Source organism: Tenrec ecaudatus, chromosome X (genome assembly GCF_050624435.1).
Source record: "Tenrec ecaudatus isolate mTenEca1 chromosome X, mTenEca1.hap1, whole genome shotgun sequence".
Taxonomy (NCBI): domain Eukaryota; kingdom Metazoa; phylum Chordata; class Mammalia; order Afrosoricida; family Tenrecidae; genus Tenrec; species Tenrec ecaudatus.
This window is the reverse complement of record NC_134548.1, coordinates 31,937,066-31,960,848: the sequence shown is the minus strand read 5'-3', so window position 1 is coordinate 31,960,848 and position 23,783 is coordinate 31,937,066. Positions and strand designations below refer to the sequence as shown.

At 39.7% G+C, this 23,783-nt stretch overlaps 1 long non-coding RNA gene across 1 annotated transcript in view; it reads left to right on the top strand.

Moving 5' to 3' along the window:
* LOC142433069 (uncharacterized) overlaps positions 1-21,099 on the top strand; it is a 61,654-nt gene extending 40,555 nt beyond the window's left edge. The window contains exons 2-3 of the long non-coding RNA XR_012781081.1: positions 3,228-3,329; positions 20,991-21,099. This is a non-coding gene — a long non-coding RNA (uncharacterized LOC142433069). The remainder of the gene's footprint in view (positions 1-3,227; positions 3,330-20,990) is intronic.
* The last annotated feature ends 2,684 nt before the right edge of the window (positions 21,100-23,783 follow it).

Here is a 23,783-nt window from a genome sequence, read left to right as displayed (position 1 = left end):
TATATGAGCCCCCAATAAAAATTTTTTATATATGTATATATCACCTGAAGTCTTTTTAGGAATCCTGGTAGCGCTGTCAGTTAAGTGGTGGGAAGGCAAGCATCGCAGAATCCCGGGCTATTAGAACCTATTGTTCTTGCATCAAGGGAGGACTTGAGTAGAGATCCAATGTCCATCTGCTACCTTAATACTTAACATATAAATATAAATTTCCATATCATTATATATAAATATATTTACATATGTACATGCCTGTATTTAGACTTCTATAAATGTCCTTTGCCTCCTATCTCTTTCCTCTATTTTCTTTTACTTTCCTCTTGTCCCCACTATCATGTTCAGCCTTCATTCGGGTTTCAGTAATTCCTCTGGACTACATTGCCCTTTATCAAGCCACACCAGGCATCCTATGCCCTCCTCACTATCGAGTTTAGATCACTTGTTGTTTCCCTTTTCCTGGGTTTGTTGACAACCCTCTTCTTTTCCACTACCTCCCACTTTACTGACTCCCCCTTCCCCCCAGAACCTTTGGCCCCATTGTTTTTTCCTCCAGATTGTTTATCCTGCCTATCTTATCTAGATAGACATGCAGAAACTCTAATACACACAGAAACAAGACATAGCAAAACAAAACACAACAAAAAGAAAAACCTATAAATAGTTGGTTTGTTGACCTCTAAGAGTGCTTACTAGTGAAGTCTGATGGGGTGCCACACCCTGGCCCCAATATTCAGGGAAAATTTTTGATTAAAGGATTAAAATTTACTTCAGAACAAAAAGTTCAAGGGTTTATTCCATCTCCATGGCTTCAGAAAGACTGGATACCATGAGAATTTAAAAATCTATTTGCATAATCCTCCTTTTGATAATAATACTTTTATAAGGTCTTTGAGCAAAATTATCAGTAATGGTAGCCTGACACCATCCAGTTCTGGTCTCATGGCAACTGTTCATAGAGGCAAGTAGCCAGGCATTCTACATTCTCTGCCCATTCTTGACTTTTCTTCTTCTGTTGCTCCAGATGCATAGAAACCATTGTCTGGCCATAGATGGCCAGCTTTTAAGACCTCAGGCATTAATAATGAGCTAGGAGATAGAACAGAAGCACTAAACACATTATTAGGTCAATCTCCTTGAATGTTCCACTAAACTATAACCCTAAACCTCCAAAATCAGGAACTAAATCTCATAATGTGTTGGTTGAACACAAGCAGCCTCAGCAGCTACGCTTTTGTTATCGTGAAAAAACATCTTTCTTCCAATGCTTGTCAATTCAATTTTGTATGTGTGTACAACTTGTGGACAGTAGTAACAGTAATTGACTATGCAGCCCTACCATTAGTCAATGTTATTTTTTTCAACAGCATAAACTCAGTATTCCATAAGTGATAATACCTTCCTTCCCCCGTCTCTCCAAACCCTGTTAAAAACTGATCAACTCTGGTCTCTGTGCATTTTCCTTTTCTGGGTTTATTTGTTCATGCATCATTTGTCCTTGGCTATTGACTTCTTTCACTCAGCATATTGTCTTATAGCTGTAGTATGTGTCAAGACTTCATTTATCCCACTGACTGAGTAGTGTTTATTGTATGCATGTACCACATTTTCTGAATGCATTTATTCGTTGACGGGCCTCTCGGCCATTTCTTGTTTTTGAAGACATGTGATCAGTCAGTCACTATATCAAAATGTGACCCCATGATGCACTTTGAAAAGAGATACGTCATGATCCTTTTATAGCACCTGTGGTCCTGTGAAATATCCAGTGTGTCTCTTACAATGCTGCTGCTGTCAGGTGGCCTTGATGGGGCTCCAACTCAGTGGCCATTTACCACAGTCTGAGACAATGCCCAGGCCCATGCCCCATCCTCACAACTGTCATTACTTTTAAGCCCATTGTTGCAGCCACTCTGTCAATCTATCTCATTGAAGGTCTTCTTCTTTTGCTGACCCTCTATGTTACCAAGCATGATGTCCTTTTGCAAGGGCTGGTCTCTCCTGATAATATGTCTAAAGAACGTGAGATGAAGTCTTGCCATCCTTGCTTCTAAGGAACAGTAGACTGTACTTTCTCCAAGACAAATTTGTTGGTTCTTCGGGCATTTACTATTCTTTCATTATTCTTTACCAGCACCATACTTCAAATGCATCTATTCTGCGGTCTTTATTATTCACTGTGCACCTATTATAATAAGAACTGAAAAAGTGTCCCTTATTACAGGATGTGAGGATCCTCCATTCTAAGATGCCCTACTATGCAGTACTGGACATAAAGGGAATTCATACCCTGATAGACTCATAGAAAATAGTATATCAGGAACCAAAGTTATGAAGACACAAGCCACAGCAGAGCTGGGAGTCTATGAGTTAGGCAAAGAAGGAAGATACTAGGGAAGCTTGCCCAGGCCCTGACAGATGCCTGACATTGATTAATCAAAAGTCTATCCTAGTGTTTAACAAATGCTCTATCATAAAAATCTTCTCTAGTACTTGAGTACACTTCCTTCCGGTTCAATTTATGCTCATCTCTGTAGCTGTAGCTGTTGCTTCAAGAGAGCCAGATAGCAGCTAGCAATAAAGCTCTTCATCGTCACATATCAAAAGTTCTGTTTGCTGGCTTCTTTCTGTCTTGCTTCAGTCCGCTCCAGACACAGGAACGCACACAAACAAAAATGCATTTAACTATTCCTCAAAAGGCCAATCACATTAACTACCTAACAATTAATAAGACTTGATACTGTTCCTTAAGTGTTGACTCTTTGTAATGAAGTTTAATCGTTTCCATGATGTGGGAAAAATTATTTTATTTCTACTTGGAAACACACTTTTATCTTTGAATCCCCCAAGAAAATCTTGTTAAGGTGAGAAGTCAGTATAGTGAACATTACTGTTACCAAGATTTTTAAACTAAACATCATATTTAGCCACATCACTAGATGCATACATTATTCCTCTCGTTATTTGATTTGAGTTTTTATTAATAATATCTTCGTAATGGTATTAAAATGTACTTCAGCAAGCTCGTGGATTAATGTTCGGTTTCTATCAGTGGCTTTCACTAAGACCTCTATTTCTATCCCCTGCACGAAGAGCAGCATTTTGTGCCCTTGTAGGCCATGCAGAAATTGATCTGCGATACATGTGGAGGCTCCAGGGGTATATTTAAATTTAGTAATTTCATTGCTAACTGTGAAGTTAATCTGCACTGTATGGCTCCTTTTCCCCAGGAAACTGAAGTCGCAGTTCAAGCTAAACAGCCAGATGTGGAAAGGATTCTGTCTAAAGGGCAGATTTTGTACAAGGAGAAACCAGCCACTCAGCCAGTGAAGGTAATGAAGCAACTTTTGGAATATTCATGACCTCGTAATACCTTATGCTTCCCCTGTTGTCCATTGGCCATTGGAACGGTCAATTTGTAATCACAGACGTCCCTTTTAAATAAGTATATGTGGAATCAAAAGAACAGTCCTGCCATCATGCAAGAACAGAGGTAGGACTGTTTTTTTGATCAAAATGTCCTGTTTATATACCGGGATGGATGGTGAAGCGATTAACGAGCCATTGCATTGAGGAACTCATTTCCGTCTTGGAGCACTGCCATCAATAGCGAAAGTAGTCCCACCTTCAAGGTAGATTAAATTATTTGGGGCTTTATTGCTTTGCTTGCCAATCTTGATGCTTTTCATACTGTTTGGCTTAATGCTAATCAAGCGACTGCGTCCTACTGTCTGTCTTCCAGAGCTGTGAAGAGTGACCATATGGCCCATGACCTTTCTTTGTCTCCCTTGCTCGTTCTCATGAAAGAGGACATTCGGCTTCTGTTCTGTACTGGGTCAGAACTTCTGTTCTGTATTGGGTCAAGAATTTTTAGTGAAATGTCATGTAATTGCTTCTCTGTGTGTGGTAACAGGACGGCCTGCGAGAAAGCTCTCTAGTCCTTTCCCCTCTTTCATGTGCATTTTGAAGTCTGAGACTCCTTTATCTATAGGCCATTACACGTGGAGAGAGGTGGAGAACCAGGTCAGTTTTCCATATATTGCGAATCCATGGCTTTCCTTTGCAAAGGCGAGTTGGGAGATAACGAAATGTTAGGCATGGCTTGCCTTACTTTTTGTACCTGACAAAAATGATAATGACCCCATTATGATGAAGGTTCCTGAAAGCCTGTAATGGGGCTGTGTATTGATCAGCCCTGGTTTCTCAGACTAATGTTGGAGGCTGAGATTTAGTGAGCCTCATTCTCAGGTTTAAAACTGCTCGAAAACCGTGCAGGTCAATAACCTCATTATACAGAACCAGTTTGTCTTTGCAAACAACATTACCATGACTTATACTCTGTCTCTAAGGTCACCGCTTAGCGTCCCTTTTACTTGGCCTGAGCCTCATTTCTGGAAAGCTGTTTGTTTTTCTTACTGTTTTCCAGGGATTTGTTTCGTTGTTGGTCTTGTTGTTTTTCTCCATAGGTACATTTAAAGTTTTCGTTTGAATATTATGCCCCAGCACCAGATGCTGAAAGGTACAGGCTTCTCTGTAAATATCGATACACATTCATTCTGGAGTGCTTTATCCTCACTTCTAAAATCTGGAGAAAACAGTCGGATAAAATAACAATAATACTCTGGGTATTTTGCGGTGGCACCCTTCGAGAACCTCCCTCAAACGGTCAATGCCCAGGTGTCCTCTGACGATCAACAGAAAGCCAGCTCCCAAGCAGATGCTCTCCTTCCTTGGTTGTGGGGTGCCTCTCACTGTAGGCAGGCATGAGGTGGAGGTATGAGCCCTGGCACAGATCCAGGCTATCAGCTCTTGGTTGATCTTTAAAGACCTTTGAATACATCCCAGGTGACAAAGAGCCTGGCTTTGATATCAATTGTTACAGATGACAAATATGCCTTTGCTTGTGTTTTTGTGAAAGACGCAAAGAAAACTCTTAAGTGAAATCTATGAGGAAGGTTCTGCCCTCGTGTGTACAAAATAATCTAAGCTATCGAAGCTAATTTACCATAAACTCACACAGAGCCTCAACTCTGAGATCAGAACTAAGAACTACGTTGGCTAGGGAGACCTTTAATTTGAACGGTGCATTGGTGGCATCGGAAGGGAGGTTCATTTTCTGTAATAAAAGAGAGAGCAAGAAGATATTGAAAGCTTTCCTTTTTCACATCCCTTAAACAACATTTTTTAGGAGTGCCCAGGTGGCTCAGTTAAGTGCTTGACAAGTAGCCAAAAGGTTGGCTATTTGAACCCAGCCAGAGACACCTCAGCCGAAAGACTTGACAATCTGCTTCTTGGACAGAGGTCACCAACTGGCAACTGCTGAGGAGCACAGGTCTCCTCTGACACACAGTTCTAGCCTGTCACTATGGCTCAGGCGCAGTTCGACAGTAACTAACAACCACTGTGCACAGTTCTCTCTTTTCTCCTTCCCCATTTCCCCTCCAATCAGCAATTTGGTAGAAGAACACATTCAGTGAAAACTCATGCTCATTATAATCCTTCTCCCTTGGGTTGAGGGAAACGTATGTGTAGATTATGGAAAAATACAATAATTTATTTGGAATATTTCAAATAAGGAGAAGTGACTGCCATGCATCATGTGATATGTAACCAGTGGATTTGTACTCAAAATTTGTAAACACCTAAAGATTAGCCCTAACATTACTAAAACAAACAGCAGCAACAACAAACCCTGTTGTCATTGAGTTTTTTCCAACTAAGAAACCCTATGAGACAGAGTAAAAACTACCTCCTTTTGAGGAAACCTTTTGTTTCCAAGGCTGTGCATCTTTGTGGAAGCTAAGGATCATTTCTCTTTCTTTTGAAATGGTTTGTGGTTTTGAAGAGCAGAATCTTTAAATGTTGTTACACCAGGATTCCTTGGCCTTAACAATAGAGGCTCAAAACCAACCTCACAGGGAAGGTAAAGCAATGGTCTAGGCAGTTAATGAATGTTGACTGTCATGAAATGGAAGATCAGAGTCCCTGAGAAAGAGAAGATAAATCAGGGAGCATGGGAATGTGGGTGTTAAAGAGTGTTGTAATCTCTCGAATCCAAAGTTAATGATCTGAAATGTAAAACTTCACCTATTTTGCAATATAATAATACTATTAAACACACACACACCTCATAGTTCAGATCTTAGAACCTAGTAATATAAAGCCAAAAGCTGTGAGGGCTATTTAAATCTCATAATAAATAATTTCTATGTGAAGATTAAACCTGATTTGTGTTGTTTTGTTTTAGATTCATTGGTCGAATAGTAAAGTTTGTTGGCAACTTAGATTCCATATATATATATATATATTTTTCAAATGAGCTATTCTCAATGCCCTGTGAACACCTAGCTTTTGAATCCATTAACGAAAAGAAGGGGTCTGATTGACCTGCTGCATATTTTAATGAAAGAAGTTGGGTTTTGCTTTCTGGAGGCAGTACATTCGGCAACTATAATAATTATAAAGAAAGAACTGTTCTCAAAAGAAAATCTCCCTCATGATGTATAAGCAAGAGTCAGTTTTTAAATGGATGATTAGTTTTTCCATCACTTACAGACACTCTAATTTAGGACACATGAGAAAATAATTCTGTTTCTTAGGAAATTGACTGTCTATTGGCGCCTCCACATTCTGCTTTCGACAGCCTGTCTGTTCAGCTCCCACGCTCACCTTCCACGCTCTGCCGTGATTGGAAGCTGTCTCATTTTTCCCTTTTATATCGTTTCTTTACTTCTTCAGTTTTTCTAGGTTTTCCTTAATTTTCAAAGATGGTAAAGAGTTTCATCTCTGTTTGCATCCCTGACTCACCAACTTATTTTCTTACGTTCTGTGAAGACTTTCTCTTCAGGGCTACATAGATTATGTTAGACAATTCCATTAATGACCAAAATGTATTAGTAGTTATTGAATATAAAATTACTGGGGGGTGGTTAGGGTATTAAGTATACTTATTTTGCTTTTTGTCTCTCTCTTGTACACACACATTTATGTTATTTTATTCCTCAGAATTTATGTAATTTTATTCCATTAATTGGCTAAATGGGATAAATTGTATATATAAAGTGTGCTAAAGATATACCTTAAAGGATAACAATATTTTATGACAATGCTGTGGGCATCATTTCGAATATGTTCAATTTTCCACAGAGTGATAACTTTGGCCTCAATAGCACCCCATTTAATAGTCAGAATACAAGAAAAACCAATGCCATCCACAATCATCATAGCAACAACTGTAAAAAATCACTTTGGATTTTACTTTATTCCAAAAAAAATCATTTTGGGGGCGGGGGGGCTCATGCTGCTCTTACCATGATCCATCCATGCATCCATCCATCCATTGTGTCAAGCACATTTGTACATTTGTTGCCATCGTCATTTTTAAAACATTTTCTTTCTACTTGAGCCCTTGGTATCAGCTCCTCATTTTTCCCTTCCCTCCACCACCTTCCCTCCCTCCCTCAGGAGCCCTTGATAATTTATGAATTATTATTATTCTTTTTCATGTCTTACACTGACTGATGCTTGCTTTCAAACTTGTTTTAGGAAGCTCCCTTTAAAATGTAAGCGTTTAGATGTTAGGTTCCTCTATTCCTATTCATTTTTTACCTTAACTTGAACAAGGACGCTTTCAATTAGTTTTCTAAATGTATGCATAGATTGTAGAAGACACGTGAGTATCGTCTTCCCTGAATTAATATGGAGAACATTTATAGAATTGGAAATGTCTTGATTACTTGCTTAAGTGATTGCATGAAACTGGCTGGGGCTTTTCTAATTTATTAGAGTACCTGATCTTTCCTAGCATTCATCTAATACTGTATTCAACTTACTCCTCTTGGAATTATTTTAAAAAACAGCAATATTCGTCAGGTGGGACAAGCCTTCTGCATTTGGCCAAAGGCTTCCAACCTCAACCTTTTATGCAAAATAATTGTTTTGGACAAATGGTCAAGAGGAGTATGATAATCTTCCAAGCATCATTTCCTCAGATAGAGACTGCCAAATGACAGCGTCATTAGTCATTTTCAATTACAGTCAATCACAACCAGGGATGTTTCATTTTCCCAGCTGTTTTGTTGTTAATTAACTAGATTAAGCTGTTTGTTTTGCGTGGTTTTTTTCCCCTGATGAGTTTGTTCTACTGCCAACATCAATATCTTAACATTTCCAAGAACTTCCTTGGGGTTTATTTTTTGTCTGATAATGTTTAATGCATTACTCACAGCAGATGTGCATCTGAAGATTTATATATAGTATATTCGGTGAGGTGATGTCTTCTTGGTTAAAATATTAGACATTTAGATATCATTGCAATTGTAATCATGCTATCTGGATTTGTCAGGCCCATGATCTTGTGGACCCGATGCACCTCTTTGTTTGGCACATCAGAAATCAGCAGAGGGCTAGCAGACACAAACCTGTTTCACAAATGAACAAGGCCATTTTGATAGACTCAAAGTTCCATGTCAGTGATAATAGAAACTTTTAGGAGAAAAGTTAGAGGGAGACAGTAATAAGAAAAGAGGCAAGTTATAATTTTTGTTATTACACAAGTAGCAGCATGTTGGGGTCTTAAATAGTTTTATTGGAATATAATTCACACATACAATTCTATAGTTCAATCAAATGAAGAGTTGTGCAATCACTACCACCGTCAATTTTGAAACATTCTCTGCTTTCTCAAATTCATTGTTGTTTGCTCCCCATTTCCCCCTAGCCATGCCCCTACGTGGTTATTAATCCTGTTATTTTCTCTAGAGATTTACCTGTCCAGGATTTCATATACAGAAAATCACAGAATGAAAACAGGAAACAAACAAAACAACCACAGCAATATTAATGACAAAATGAAATAGAAAAATCTCAATTGAAAAGAAAGTAGAAAATCTTAAAAACCGAAGCAACTTTAAAATGGGTCAAAAAGGAGATCAAATGATAAGATCCCCCATTTTAACTTAACTACATCTCCTATCATCAAATTTACAGTGCTCTTCTACTGATAGAAAGGGTATCACCTGGGGACCCTGTATGTATATCTTGGGTTTCTACTGTTATCAATCGCCTTCTGAAAACCGGGTGTTCAGAATTAAGGTTCAAATATTCTTCCATCCTCCGTTTTTTTTTTATTTTGTTATGTAGATCACAAAAACTGGTATGCTTCTTCCATGTGGACTTAGTTGGCACCTCACCTCAGTGGCTGCTTGTTTAAAGACAGCCTTTAAGATCCCATGACTTCTTCACCACCCTTTACGACAGCCCCCATATGTTCAGTGATCTCTTCGTGAGGGGAGGTATTGAGAAGGGCCATATCATAAGAACTAATGGTTATTGGGGGCTGTGATTAAGTGTGAGCCCCAAGTCAATTCATGTATCTAAGTTTAATAAATGTCTCTAATTCATTTTAGAGACATCATTATAATTTCTTAATAGAGAAGATTATGAATCATCCTCAGTTTTTTTAAAAAATAAGTTTACTTTACAACTGAGGAAACGTTTAGGTTGTAAGAAGTTCTAAATGCTAATCATATGTATCTGATTATATGCAGAGAGTCCTATTTAAATGATAAAATGTGCAATAGATTTTTGGACATTTTGAACTATATAGGAATACGAAGGGAATTGACAAATGGCTAACAACACTTAATTGCCTAATTCTTTAGCACTTGTAGATGTACGATCTTCTATTTTTATTAAAACACACACACACTGATATAGAGATATTGTGTGGGCTCTAATGGCTACACATTGCCCTGCTAACTACAAGGTCAGCAGTTCCAAACTACCGGCCACCGTGAAACACTAGGCTTCCACTCTCATAAAGAGGTGGTTTGGGTAGCAATTGTACAATACGTCTTGCTGTGATTGAACTATGAATGAAATGGTATCTGGATTAGCTCTCAATAAAATGGTTTGAAGGGGAAAATACCCAGGATATAAAAAAATAGAACAAAAGTGTCACATTTAATTCACATTTGAAAAAAAAAGATTTGTAATTCACAAACCCACAGGGGCAATTCGACCGTGTCCTATAGGGTTACTGTGAGACAGAACAGACTCCATGCCAGGGAGTGAGAGTGTTTTCCATATTTATATTTATGGAGAAAAACTTCATTCAAATGCTTCCTATGTATCTTCCAAAATTTCAGACCTTGTAGGTTTTGGTGATATGACAGAGTTTGCATCCGTGTATGAAACTATTAGAGCCCGCTGACCGAAGACCACCAAAACAGAAACCATATTTACAACCAAAAATTTGACTTTATTTAACACTGTAGTAAGGGAAAACAATCGCAGAGAACTCATGATCTCAGCAAGAGGTAGCTGGGAAGAACTTCTCACAGGTTTGAGTTTGTGCCGGGAATTTCTAAAGGGTGAAATGAAAGTCATTTTTTGATTAAATGCTGTAAAGAAACAGAATTAGTTGTGGGTAAGTCTATTCAATATATTTTATCTCAAAGGTGAGAGGATTAGAACCCGGCTCGATCTGTCACTGTGAAGCACAAGAGTACCTCATATTATTCATTTGGCAGAGTGGTCTTGCTCCACACAAGGTCAGAAGTGGCCTTGTCTCCATCTAGTTTATGTTCTGGTACTGTTATTCTTATTATTTGTAAAGTCCAGTTGGGACCATCACAACCTCACATCTGCCAGTTACCAGCAGGGACCATTTTTCATTTCCTTCATGCTATTACTGAAATTTGTATTACCAACCAAAATCCTCCTTCACAAATATTGAAAAAGTTAACATTCTCGTTTTTCTTAGGTATTCCTGATATTCTTCACAGAAGAACATATTGTGTTGCTTTTAAAAATTATCTTTAAAACATATATTTACAATGATCTCCACCACTGGTAATGGCGAGCTAATACCCTCGAAATAATTACCAATGATTTATTTACTCTCTTCACTTACTTATTTTTAAGCACTTCTGTCAGATGACTTCTCTAAGCATCCAGAATTCACATCTCTTGAGCTTGTTTCAGGTCGATGTGCAACTTTGTTATTCGAAATGAGAAAATTGCAAAAAAGCACCTGTTACCAAGTCTGGAATAAGAACTCACTCAAGTGTTTTCTGAGGAAAAAGTTCAGGGGAAAGCCTCAAGTTAGCTTATGCGATAGCTCGTGCTGGGACTAAACAAACAATTTCAGAGATTCACGTTTCCCCTTGGGTCCTCAGTTATATTTATAGTGTCAGACACAGAAACACGATGCCTCACGTCCAATGTACAGATCTCTAGCTGCCCATATACAATCATACATGAAGTTGGTTACGCAGCCGATAAAACTTGCATGCCACGCATGAATACAAGAGAAATAGATGAGAACTGTAAACTTAAAAAATGCCAAACTCCAAGAGAGTTTAAGCTCTCTTCCATTTAAATTACAAAGGAAGTCTATATTCAGAAAACACTTTGCTGATTATTTCCTACTTTTCATAAAGGAGGCATTTTGCAGGGCTTAATATAATTATCTTAACACTGAATGGATACTTCCTAGAAAACTATAAACAATGGGTGATGATAGGCTGGAAAATTCCCTCTAATGAAGCCAAGTTGGTCATTAAAAAAATAATAATTTTAAAGTTGCTGTCCGTTGGATAAATTATGACTTCTTTGTTGAGTTTCGAGGCCCTATGGGGAAAACCTTGGATCTGCACTTGAGTTAATAAATTCAAAGTTTAATTATTGTGGGCCACTTATCAAGGGTAGGCCTTAATAGCGGGTAATCTATTGATTTTATAATTCAAGTTGATGTTGTTTAAACACATATTTGACTTCCTGAAGGTGGTTCTACATTATTAACAGATGTAGCACATTGTAACCTCTTACACATTGTTATGAAGTATTACTTAACTTTTATTATGTATAAAACACCACACTAGATGCTGGAGCCAAATATTATTTGCTACCAGCAAGAAAAATCAGCCACGTAGAAAAGATGAGAGAATGCAAATTACGGGAGCATGTCAGAGATTTGGAAAGCAAAGTATGACTCAACAAAGGAGATTCTCTATCCCAATTACAGCATCCATTTCCATGGTAAAGCACCAGCCTCTTCACAAAGTGCTATCACAAGAGCGTCATTGTGCACAGCTACGCGAAGTTCTGTGGCCGTCTGTAAGCAATCTTATTTGCTACTACTTATGAAAGGTCAAGGAATAGACAGTTCTAAGTTTATTGTACTTCTGACCCTTGGCAATCACTTAAGATTGGAGGGTATGACTTCATTTTTAAAATCCACCTTTGCATTTGAAATTACAGCAGTACCTCATTTATCCACCTGGAATTAATAGTGGGCAAGAGGTTGACTATTTAAATAAATGGATGGAGTAGTCAGCATCTGTGAATTAAGAAAAGTGAATTTGAATATAGAAATGGTGTTTTCTAGACAACCAAGAAGTATAGTCATTTAAGCATGGAAAAAAATTTTATGGAAACCCTTTTGATGAAAACTTTTATTGACTATCTTCTGTTTTGCTTCATTAACTAGTGCATAATAACTACCCAACACTTTCATAGCACTTTACAGTTCACAGAGTTCTTTTCACATAAAACATCTCATTTAATTCCTCGAACAAAGCAATGAGTTAGATGGTGGTGTTATAGCCAGAGTTCGAGGTGATAAATCTGAGTAACCTATCTAATTGACAAGGATCACACAACCAATAGTAATGAGTCAGGATGAAAATCTCAAATGCCTCTTTCTTAATCTCAGCATAATTGGAACTTTTCTTAATTTTCCAGAGGTGTTATCATAGGCATCAATTATTGTTCCAATTAATTAGACAGTGATGCTAATTGGAATATAATAATATAATAAAGTTCCATGCAGATCATTGTTTCTTCAGATGATACAGAGATGCAGTAGTTAGTTTGCTTCTAGGAGTCCAGTTTGCAAGATAATTGCAGACCTTTAAATAGGAGAATCAAGCTCCTTGCAGAGAAATGCTTACACTGTTAGAAGGACGAACCTAAGTCAACTGCTAGGGTTAGCCAACACCCACTCACTTTGGGGACCATATGCTTATGGAGTAGAAAGCAGGAAGATCCCAGGGTGGTTTACATCAGCTCAATCTCCAATACTTCATCTCTCTTCTGCTATGCCTCCTCCCCATATACAGGTGATTTCCAATGGGAACAAAAATATGTGATGAGATTTCATGAGATGTTGAACAGTTGTCTCTTCATTAAATAGCCAAGATTTCTACTGTTTCTAGTTTTCTGTTCTCATACATATTGTCTTCTTCCTATAATCTCATACTTAAAGTTCTATTGTATATTCTATTCCTAGAGGGGTAGTGGGCTATGAACCAAAGGTCAGCTATTCAAACCACAAGTAGGAGAAATACGTGGCTTTCTATGCCCATAAAAATTTACAGTCTTGGAATCCCACAGAAGCCGTTCTCCTGTCCTATAGAGTTGCTATGATTTGGAAACAATTCAATGGCAGTGAGCTTGAGTTTGGAGAACTTGAAATTCACAGACGAACCAATGAGGAAACATAGGTACAACCAGCCGTCTTTTAAAAGGTTCCATTCTCACTGCTTAGGATCTACTCTCAGGATTGAAAAACATTCACAGCATACATATGGTGACATCCAATGTTGGTTACCACACTGATCAGAAGCATATATTTTATTTGTTTGATCTTGTGCTCAAAGATTTTTTTAAAAAACCAATAAGTAGAATTAGATTCAGATTGGTGTTAATAAATGTTAAACAACATGCACTATGTGTGGGGGGGGGGGGAAATAAAAGCCCTGTGTTTGCATGATGTCAGATGCCATAGACATATAAGGTTGCTAGCAGTTACTAGCAGTAAGCTTTGTTTGTTTGTTATGGTTTTAGTTTGTTTGAGAGCAGAGATGATAATTAACTCGTTGGGCTGCTCTCAACCCAAACCAAATCCACTGCCATTGAATTGATTCGAACTCATAGCAAACCTTGATACGGTTTCTGAGGCATTAAATATTTCTGGGGTCAGTCAGCCTCATCTTTGCTCCTGTGGTACATCTGGTGTGTTTGAACCCCAGACCTTATGGCTAGCAGTTTATCACCACCAGAACTTCTTTTGTGCAACTTTGGGACCCAAAAATAATAAGGAAGGAATGAGGTTTTAGAATTTGTTCCATTTTGTCAAATGTACCAATAAAAGAGAGAACTCACTGCCGTCAAGTCAATGCTGACTCATAGTAACCCTATAGGACAAGTTGGAACTCCCCCTGTGAGCTTCTGAGACTGTCACTCTTTACAGAAGTAGAAAGCCCCATTGTTTTTCTGAGGAGCAACTGGTGGTTTTGAACTGCTGATCTTGCAGTTAGTAGGTCAACATATAACTACTACACCACCAAGGATCCCTTTAACATATAGTTTATTTACTGGTAAATTTTAATAATCTATACTTATTAATGGGAATCCCTAACAATCTATTTTCAGAATGCTTGCAAATTTCTCAATTTCCTTTCTGCTTCTAGCCTTATAAAATGTATAGTAACACATATAAGCCATTTTGCATTTTTTCAATGATTCCATTGTGTGAAAGCTTATATTTCTTAACTTTTAAAAATGTATAAATATGTTTTAAAGATCTGTACATGTGGTTCTATATACATTGAAATTGTTGCTTTCAACTCTTGGATAGTGCTTAAAATTTATCCATCACTTTCAGTTATCTGTTTTTCCTTGGTCGAGATACCAGGAGCCCTAGTAGTGTGATGTGTATGCTCGCAGTTGCAAAAGACAGGATAGCTGTTTGAAGCACCCAGTAGTTCAGTGGAATAAAAGACCTAGGAACTTGATCCTATAATGATTACAGCCTAAGAAAACTGTACCAGGCAGTCTATTTTTTTTCCTACACGGTTGCTCGATGTCAGAAGGAACTTGAAGTCACACAGCTATATAATTTCCATGTTGGTTTCAAATCTATGCAATGCAGTAAGAGTCTCTCCTGTATTCCCTTAGACTAGACTCACTACAATTGATTCGTTTCCAACTCATAGGGACCCTGTAGGATGGGGTAGAACTGCCCCTGTGGGATTCTGTGACTGTAAATCTTTACAGGAGTAATAAAGCTTCATCCTTTTCCAGATAAGCTCTTAGGAACGTAAAGATGTCTCTGATATACCCTTATATGACCATTGGATCCGTAGGTTGCTTAAATTCTGTTTCTTTCTTTTTTTAATTTTTTTGTGCTGGTGGTGGTGCATGCTGTACATGTGCACACATTTCTGCCTAGCAACAATAAGTCAGATGTGAATGTGGAGCTGTCTGACTAAGGGAGACTTGTTCTTCCAGGAGTTTTTACCTAGTTCCAGTAAGGATCAGAGCTTGTTCCTCTAGTGGATATTTCATAGTCCTTGTAAGGATCAGAGCTTGTAACCCTAGTCTAGGAGACTGGCTTTTCAGAGATCACCTGGCTCATGAGTTTGAAAAGCCCAATAAAATGGTGGCAAAGCTGGAGAATTGCATTGGATCTTGAAAATTCCGCAGAAGCAAGTTCATCAATGGTATGGAGTTTGCATCGTGGCCAAGTTAGGAATAGGTAAAGTCATTTATTCTTTTCTCATTTCCATCATTTAAACGACCATTTTAAATTCATTTGCTTCAACTCAGAGATATTTATAAGTTCCTATTATACTCATATAGAAAGCACTGCATGGGTCACTTATGAGGAACAGGAGACTCAGTATTCGCTCCGAGGAATTGCAGTCTATCTGAAAAGTGGATCACTGGCAGCAGAGTGGTTACCCATTGGGCTGCTAACCTCAAGGTCAGCAGTTTGAAACCATCAGCCCCTGTAGGCAGACAGATGAGGCTCTGTACTCCTGTAATGAGTTACTGCCTCAGAAACCCACAGCGACATTTCTATCCCATCCTAGTGGGTCGCTGTGAGTCTTAATGAACTAGGTAGCAGTGAGTTTGGTTCTTTGGGTATCATATAGGGCAGACTTGAAGAAACACCCTGTTAGAAAGCTTCTTTTCTGCAATCTCTAGCTCAAGCTTTCAACTACCACAAGGTAAGAAAGAGAGAAAGGCCCTACTTCCTCTACATGGCCAAAGCCTTAGTAGTCTGGTCCTGACCACCTCGAAGATTGAAATATTAGTCACCCAACTCATTCCTCTGTTTCCCTCTTATAAAATTGCCATGCTCCAAAAGACAAATCTTATTTTACTTTCCTGCTCTAAACACTTCCATCCCCTCTGGTTTTTGAAGTGAATCCAATAATCTCACATGACAAGTGCCCTTGAATCTGGCCGAGCACTTTCATATATTGTCGTATACACTCTCTTGTTCAGGTAACCAGGCCAAACTCTTTGCCTTTTCTTGAGAAGCCTGGTGTCTCTTGTCTCTGTGCCTTGGGAAATTGCTTTCATCTTCCTAGATGCTCATCTCTTCACCTATCACTCAAACTTTATCTTTCTAAAACACCTAATAAAACCAACTCATATGTTCCTTTTTCTGGATACACGATTGACCTCTCTAGGCAGAATTCAATTGTTTCCCTCATTTGTCTTGATCAACTCATTGTTGCATGAAAACACAGCTGTAATTTATCTGCACGGCTATTTTTTCCATGAGATCCCAAGGACCTTCTCCCAGGAAGCCAACAAGTGGGTTGAGGCACCAACCTGTAGATTTGCAGTAAACCCTTAGCTCTTGTTCCAGCAGGGTTTCTTCTGGCTAGAACTGCCCCTCTGTGACTTTGAGATCAAAATGCTTTATGGGGGTAGAGAGCATCATCTATCTCCTGTGCTGCTGACCTTGCAGTTAGCGCCCAATGCATACCCACTATGCCACCAGGGCTCCTAGAAACATTGTAAGTGGTCTCAAGGCTGTAAATCTTGATAGGAGCAGATACCCTCATCTTTGTTCCTCAGAAGGACTGGTGGATTTGTACTTGAAGTTAACCTTCTAGTGCTTACTGTACAATGCCACCAGAGCTACTTTATGAATTCTTAGAGCGTATCGTTTTCATCTTGGTAAGACTAGTAATTAACACAAAGATTGACCCAGAGTGCTTTTAGCAACTCAAAAACAATTTCCTGAAAGTGTCAATGTTTTTATATTGAAAGGATTTCCGTTAAATCAATGACTGGCATGAAAGAGCGCCACCTATATAGAGCACCTCCTGGTTATTAGATTTGTCCCATTTACTTAATAGCTCCATAGAGAATCTGTCGTGCTGGGGGTTTCTACCCTGGTTCTTCAGAAGAATTGCAACTCCAGTTAATGTGTGCCTTGTGAGTAAATCCAACATTAGTGAGATTATTTATGTTTCTCACAACATAAGCAGAGACATTCAAAGGTCTATAGAAACTGCTACTTGCCTGCAGTGCTGTTCGTAGGTGCCCATTGAGGCGATTCGGACGCATAGTGACCCCAAGGATAACAGAATGAAACACTGCCTGGTCCTGAGAGATGCTCACAATTGTTTCTATGCCTGATCCCATTGTTGTAGTCACTGTGTCAGTCATCTCGAGTGTCTTCCTCCTTTTTGTTGCCCTTCTAATTTACCAAGTCTGATGTCCTTGTCCAGGGACTGATGCCTCCTGATAACATGTTCAAAGTATGTGAGACAAAGTCTGGTCATCTTTGCCCTGAAGCAGCTTTCTGGCCATATTTCTTCCAAGACAGATTTGTTGGTTCCTTTGGAAGTCCGTGGCACTTTCAATCTTCTTCAATATTGCTCTCAGTTGCACCAGTTTAACTTTGAAGATTGGTGCTAACGTGCTAAGCAATGCTCATCATTCTGACAAATAACTTTTCACTAGCTTAAAACAATCAGAGGGGGTGTTTTGTTTGTTTGTTTGGTTGGTTTCTTTTTTCTTCTTTGGGTGACAGTCAGCATGTGTTTTTCTGGTCAGGCAGCTTTTCTGCACATGATCTTTCGGGAATCCAGTTTCTTTCTACCCTGTAACTCTGCTATTTCCTGGGCAGCATTTCACAATCAGGATTCCACAGCTGAATTAAGCCCTAGTGAAATTCATGTAATGTTCTATTTTCTTCGATTTTCCAAAAGATGCTATATACCTAGCCCACACTTGATGCTTAAGTAGGTCACTAAGTTCAATGGATGCCTGAAGCTGTGCTCCAAGACAAGCAACATTAGCCTTTTCTGAGAAATGGATCATGATGCAAGGAGTTACACTTGGTCTGCTAGCCGAAAGGTCAGCAGTTTGAAACCTCCAACTTTTCAGGGAGAGAAAAATGAGGCTTTCTACTCCTATAAAGAGTTATAATCTAAGAAATCACAGGGACATTTTTATCCTTCTCTACAGGGTTGCTATGAGTCAGAATTGACTTGATGGTAGTGAGTTCAGTTTGTTTGCTTGTTAGAGTCCAGACCAGTAAGGCATCGTCATAGCATGATGGTTTAACTTTAGGGTATTAATAGAAAGGTTGGCAGTTCAAATCCACCAGTGGATTGTAGAATACAGACCTTGAAAGTGGTCCCCATAAACATGATGGATGTAAGAAGCCCCTATGGCAATGGCTCTCGACCTTCCTAATGCCATGACCCTTTAATAGAGTTCCTCATGTTGTGGTGACCCCCAACCATAAAATTATTTTTGTTGATACTTCATAACTGTCATTTTGCTACTCTTATGAATTGTCATGCAAGTATCTGATCTGCAGAATATAACAATTTTCATTGTTACAAATTGAACATCATTAAACCATAATGATAAATCACAAAAACAATATGTAATTCTATATTGTGAAATATTTATTTCTAATGAAAAATAAATGAAATTTTGTCTTGAAGCATGGTGTAGCATGCGTGACAGTCTTCATGCCTGGTACTCATATGAGGGCGTATCTGAATGTAGGCGGACCCGCCTGGAGACTTATAGAGGAACAGTGTCTCGGTTCCTAAGACAGTTGGACATATGTGTTTTCCGATGGTCTTAGGCGACCCCTGCGAAAGGGTCATTCGACCCCCAAAGGAGTAGCAACCCACAGGTGGAGAACCGCTGCCCTATGGAGAAGTGCTACTCTGTAGCATTAGGGTTGTGATGAGTCAGAATTGACTGGACAGCACTAATGAAAATAACGCAAGACCCACTGAATCCCAAACTCGGGACAGAACTCCGCATTCATATTTAAACAGGCTTGCCACCTAAATTTTGATGATCCTAAAGTATAACACGAGATCTACAATTTGAACTCCGAACTCCAAAACCAAACAGCTGCCACAGAGTCCATTCCGATGCATCGAGAAGCTTTAAAGAGTTTCTGAGGCTCGACATCTTTATGGGAGCAGATAGCCTCAGCTTTCTCTCACTCTTGTAGAGCATTAGGGCTTCAATCTCCATAGAACCTGTTGAGGAGGGTGGCCCTGGGTTCTAAGAGTTCTCTGCTTCGGGCCAGTGGAGCAGGAAAGAAATAGCTGAGATGCCTTCGTGTTTTAAAAGCCTCAGCCCAGGATTGACAGACATCACATCTGCTCATTTTCTCCCGCAAGAATTCATCATACTCTGTGGTATGCAGGTGCCAGCTCATAGCAGTTAAAGTGGCCTATTGTTAAACTCCACTTAATTTGATGAGTCACTTGACATTATGGTGATAGCTTAGAATCGTCCTTGGTATAAATATTTATACCATAGGCATTGGAAAATATTTATTTTTATTTAGTCTTGACTTTGTTGTTACTGTTTTGTTTATTCAGGGGGGGAAGGGTGTCCCATCCCCTCCACCCACTGCCAGAGAACCAATGGGTAAACATTTGCCTTGCCAACAGTGGCCACAGCTAGAGCAAGAAAGTCTGTGAAATATGGTCTGTAGCCTCCGAGCCAGCCCCAAGCAAGCAAACCCCAAACGACACTAAAAACAGAAACCTACACACAGAACATGCAAGCATTTTTGAGGACTCTCACTTTCCTCTTGACCAGCCGAAAGCATTTCTTTAGGAGCTCACCAAATTTAAGGCCAAAGGCTCAGGCCATGGAATTTTGTTTCAACCCCGCCCCCCCCACGGCCCCACCCCCCAATTAGAAATTCACTGACTCAGCTAGAAATTCAGCCTTTCCTAATAGGTATTTTATTCACATTGTTGTTTAAGTTAGTGGTTCTCCATCTTGCTCGTTCCCAGGATTTTTTCCCACAAATATAATGACATGAGAGTCCCAATGCCGGACTAGGTTCCATGGTGAGTGGACTCCAAGAGGATGTTGAGTTTAAAGGAGATTATGAGAGAATGTTCTTGGGATCCACAGCTGTAGGAAAGAGACAGTGGCCGTAGAGTTGGACAAACAACAAGACCCAACTCTGAGATAGGCCCCCCAGCACATTTCCATGATTCCACAGGTAGTGCGGTAGCTGAAATGACCTTTCAAAATTGCACGGCCTTCACCACATTCGCTGGACCTTTATACTCTGCCTTTGATCATTCGATAAAGGTTGCCTTGGAAAGGGTATGTATAGCCTTGGGTTAGACAGGCCTCTGAATCACTCGCGGAAGGGGCTGACAACTGAAGTATGTCTGCTGACAGAACTCTATCCGTGAAGGGTATTCTGGTCAACACATCCCTCTATCTACCAAAGGCCGTCCCTTCAAAGGATTTTAATATAATCGGTCTGAAGTGGAGTAGTGCATTATGGTTATTGTTTAAAGTTGTCTGCATGGTTTTTAGAAAACAGCCACGCTAGTTATAATTTAATAATCCAGTCCAATGCTTAGAGGGGACTTATTTGTGTGTTTTCATTTGTTGCACTCTCATGATTTCTTGCACTTTCCATTTCCTTTTAAATAAAGCCATGCCTGAAGCAGAAGACGGGAGGCCGCAAATGATCAATAAATGTGTATAGGGCTGTTGATTAAAATAATTACGGTGCCTGTGTGAGAAATTTAATCCGGAAAAAATTAATTTAGAAATTAAATATAATACAAATACAATAATATACTTATGAATTGAACTAACTGCTTCATGAATTAAGTTATCTTTGAGGTGATAATCAAATCAGTTACACATATGCTTTTCTGTTACAGAGAAAGTTAGAAGACCTGAGCACTGAGTGGAAGGCTGTGAATGATTTACTTCAAGAGCTGAGGGCAAAGCAGCCTGGCCTCGCTCCTGGATTGACAGCTCCTGGAGCCTGTAAGTACACTGACTGGCATTTCTGTAGGCTGTCGCCATTTTGACCATAAGCAAAACTGTGAGGTAACCTCTGGGTGAAAGGAAAATGTTCTGCTGATTCAGAGACAAGGATACATTTTCATGTTTATGCAAAAGAGTAAGCACACTGTGTAAGCAGGGTTTATTGGAGCATGCTCGTGGGATTCACCACTACGAGGCAGAAAGGAATGTAGGAGTAGACAGTGGGGGAGGCTCAAATGTTCTTGGCTGCAACAGAGGCCTCAACACATCTTACTGAAACACTAGAGCTGGGCTACGAGGCCCTGCTGGGGGACAAAAGTTAAAATCTTGGGCTGCTATCTGAAAGATTGGCTATTGGAGTATCCCCAGGGCCACCTTGAAAGGAAGACCTACCGAAAGCATGAGCCATTGAAACCCCTACAGAGCACAGCTCCACTCTGACACACATGGGCTCACCATGAGTGGGGTATGGTTGTAAGGTAACTATGTGGGGCTTTAGAGCAAGACTGACTCGGTAGAATTTCCCTGACCTGAAAGAATAAAGACCTTACTTTTGTAGTCCTGAGTCAACCAGCTATTGGCCATCAGCTGCTCCTTGGGAGGTGGACAAGACCATGAATATCTTTTCTGAGACTTAAGTCACAGTCCCTGGTCAGCAGTGCTCTCAGCAGCCAGTATTTAGTAATGTTGTGGTTAGGTGGGCCACAGAGTCGGTTCCAACCCACAGCGATCCTGTGCACAACCGAAGGAAACGCTCTGCAGTCCTCGTCGTCCTCACACTCGTTCCTGTTCTTCAGCCCCTTGTGTCAGTCCATCTCCGTGAGGGCCTGCCGCTCCTTCCCTCTACTGTACCAAACACGATGTCCTTCTTCAGGGACTGATGTCTCATGAGGGCCTGCCCCTCCTTCACGGTCCCTCTACTGTACCAAACACGATGTCCTTCTTCAGGGACTGATGTCTCCAGATAACAAGTCCAAAGTATGTAAGCTGAAGTCTTGCCATACTTACCTCTAGGGAGCATTTTGGCCGCACTTCTTCCAAGACAGACATATTTGTCCTTTTAGCAGTCCATGGTACTTTCAATAGTCTTTTCCAGCTCCACAATTCAAATATATTTTAATCCTTCTTCAGTCGTTGTCATTTACTGTGCAACTTTCACATGGACGTGGGGCAAATGAAAACACCATGGCTGGGGTCAGGTGCACCTTAGCCCTCAGAGTCACCTCCTTGCTTGTCAGGCGCGGTAGATATGTTGACCTTGACTAGAGAATTGGAATGAAGAAAGCACCATAATATTCACTAACACTCGATGCCTAAGGAGTCCATCTCAGGAAATATTGTAGCAGTTTGAACTTATTCCTCAGATATAACTTTGCAAATGACAGAAGGCACGGAAACAAATGATTCTTCTTACCACGTCTCCCTGTGCCCCTGTAAGCCAATGTTTTAGAGCTCTCCCACTTTTACGTCAAGGCAGAAACAATGGGCTATGTGTGAATACCACATGCAGATTTGGGCGAGAAATGCTTCTTCATTTAGCTAGCCTGTAATTTTTTATTTTACTGCATATTTTTGGTCACTTTATTTCACTCTTTAATTGGTTGGGTAGAAAATACGCATAACATCTCAGTGAACTATTAGCACTGGCTTTGCCTCACCGGGGAACGAAGCCAATATACGTCCGTCCGGGCAGCACACGGTCTATAGTTAGGATCAACGAGAAACATCTTGGGGTGTTTTGCTGTGTTTACTTTTAATAGGTCAAATGAGCCAAGTATGAAAGCATGGTGACTGGTTTACAGGTAAAGTTGATTTTTTTTTTAAGAAATTATCCCTCATGTAGGAATATAGTGAATTGGAAGGATCATAGCCAGGGTAACACCGCGATGAGTCAAAAGGCTGGAGTACACTGTTGGTTCAAAGAAACAATACGACTTGGTCCCAGGGCACTCTGAGCACTCCCTGGGGTTTCTGAGCTGTCATTGGAGACCAATTGAATGCCATGAGCACCCAGGAAAAGATGTGCCAGAATACCTTAATAGTATTATTATTTTGGTGAATGAGGGACAGTAACATTCCCACATCACACTATTCAGCTAACTATGTCAAGTTTCTTTCCTTTCCTGAGCTGTCAGTTTTTGTTTCCTCTGCCTGTTTTGTAGTTTGTTCGTACCTAATAATTTATCGGTGCTTGTTCTCTAACTGTCCCCACGAGGTTGAGTGCCAGCCTTGCTAGATCAGGGATGAGCTTGTGTTCCAATGATTGGTTCATACTTGTCTTGAGCTCTGGATTTCTGCATTCATGCTCCTGCCCGCATTTTCTGTAGGCACTCGGTGTATGCACAGAGAGAAGTAGGTGCCAGATGTAGGACTCGGGCATCTAATCGATTCCTCATGTACCAAAATTTAACAAGAAGATACGTTAAAATTTCCAGTCTTGCAGTTCACCAGCATATAAAATGAATGTTTCGTAAGTTTTATTGAGTCATTTCTATGTATTGCACTGAGGACACACCGGAGAAAGAGGTGAATTCACTCCTTTTATGAAGCATATATTCTATTTGAAAAGAAAATCAACACACAAAACAAACCAAGAACATAGCATCTCAGTGTTGATAAGCACTATAGGGTGTAGTTCACATATTGCGTGCACATGGGTTCTTAATGTGAAAGACAGAATCCCA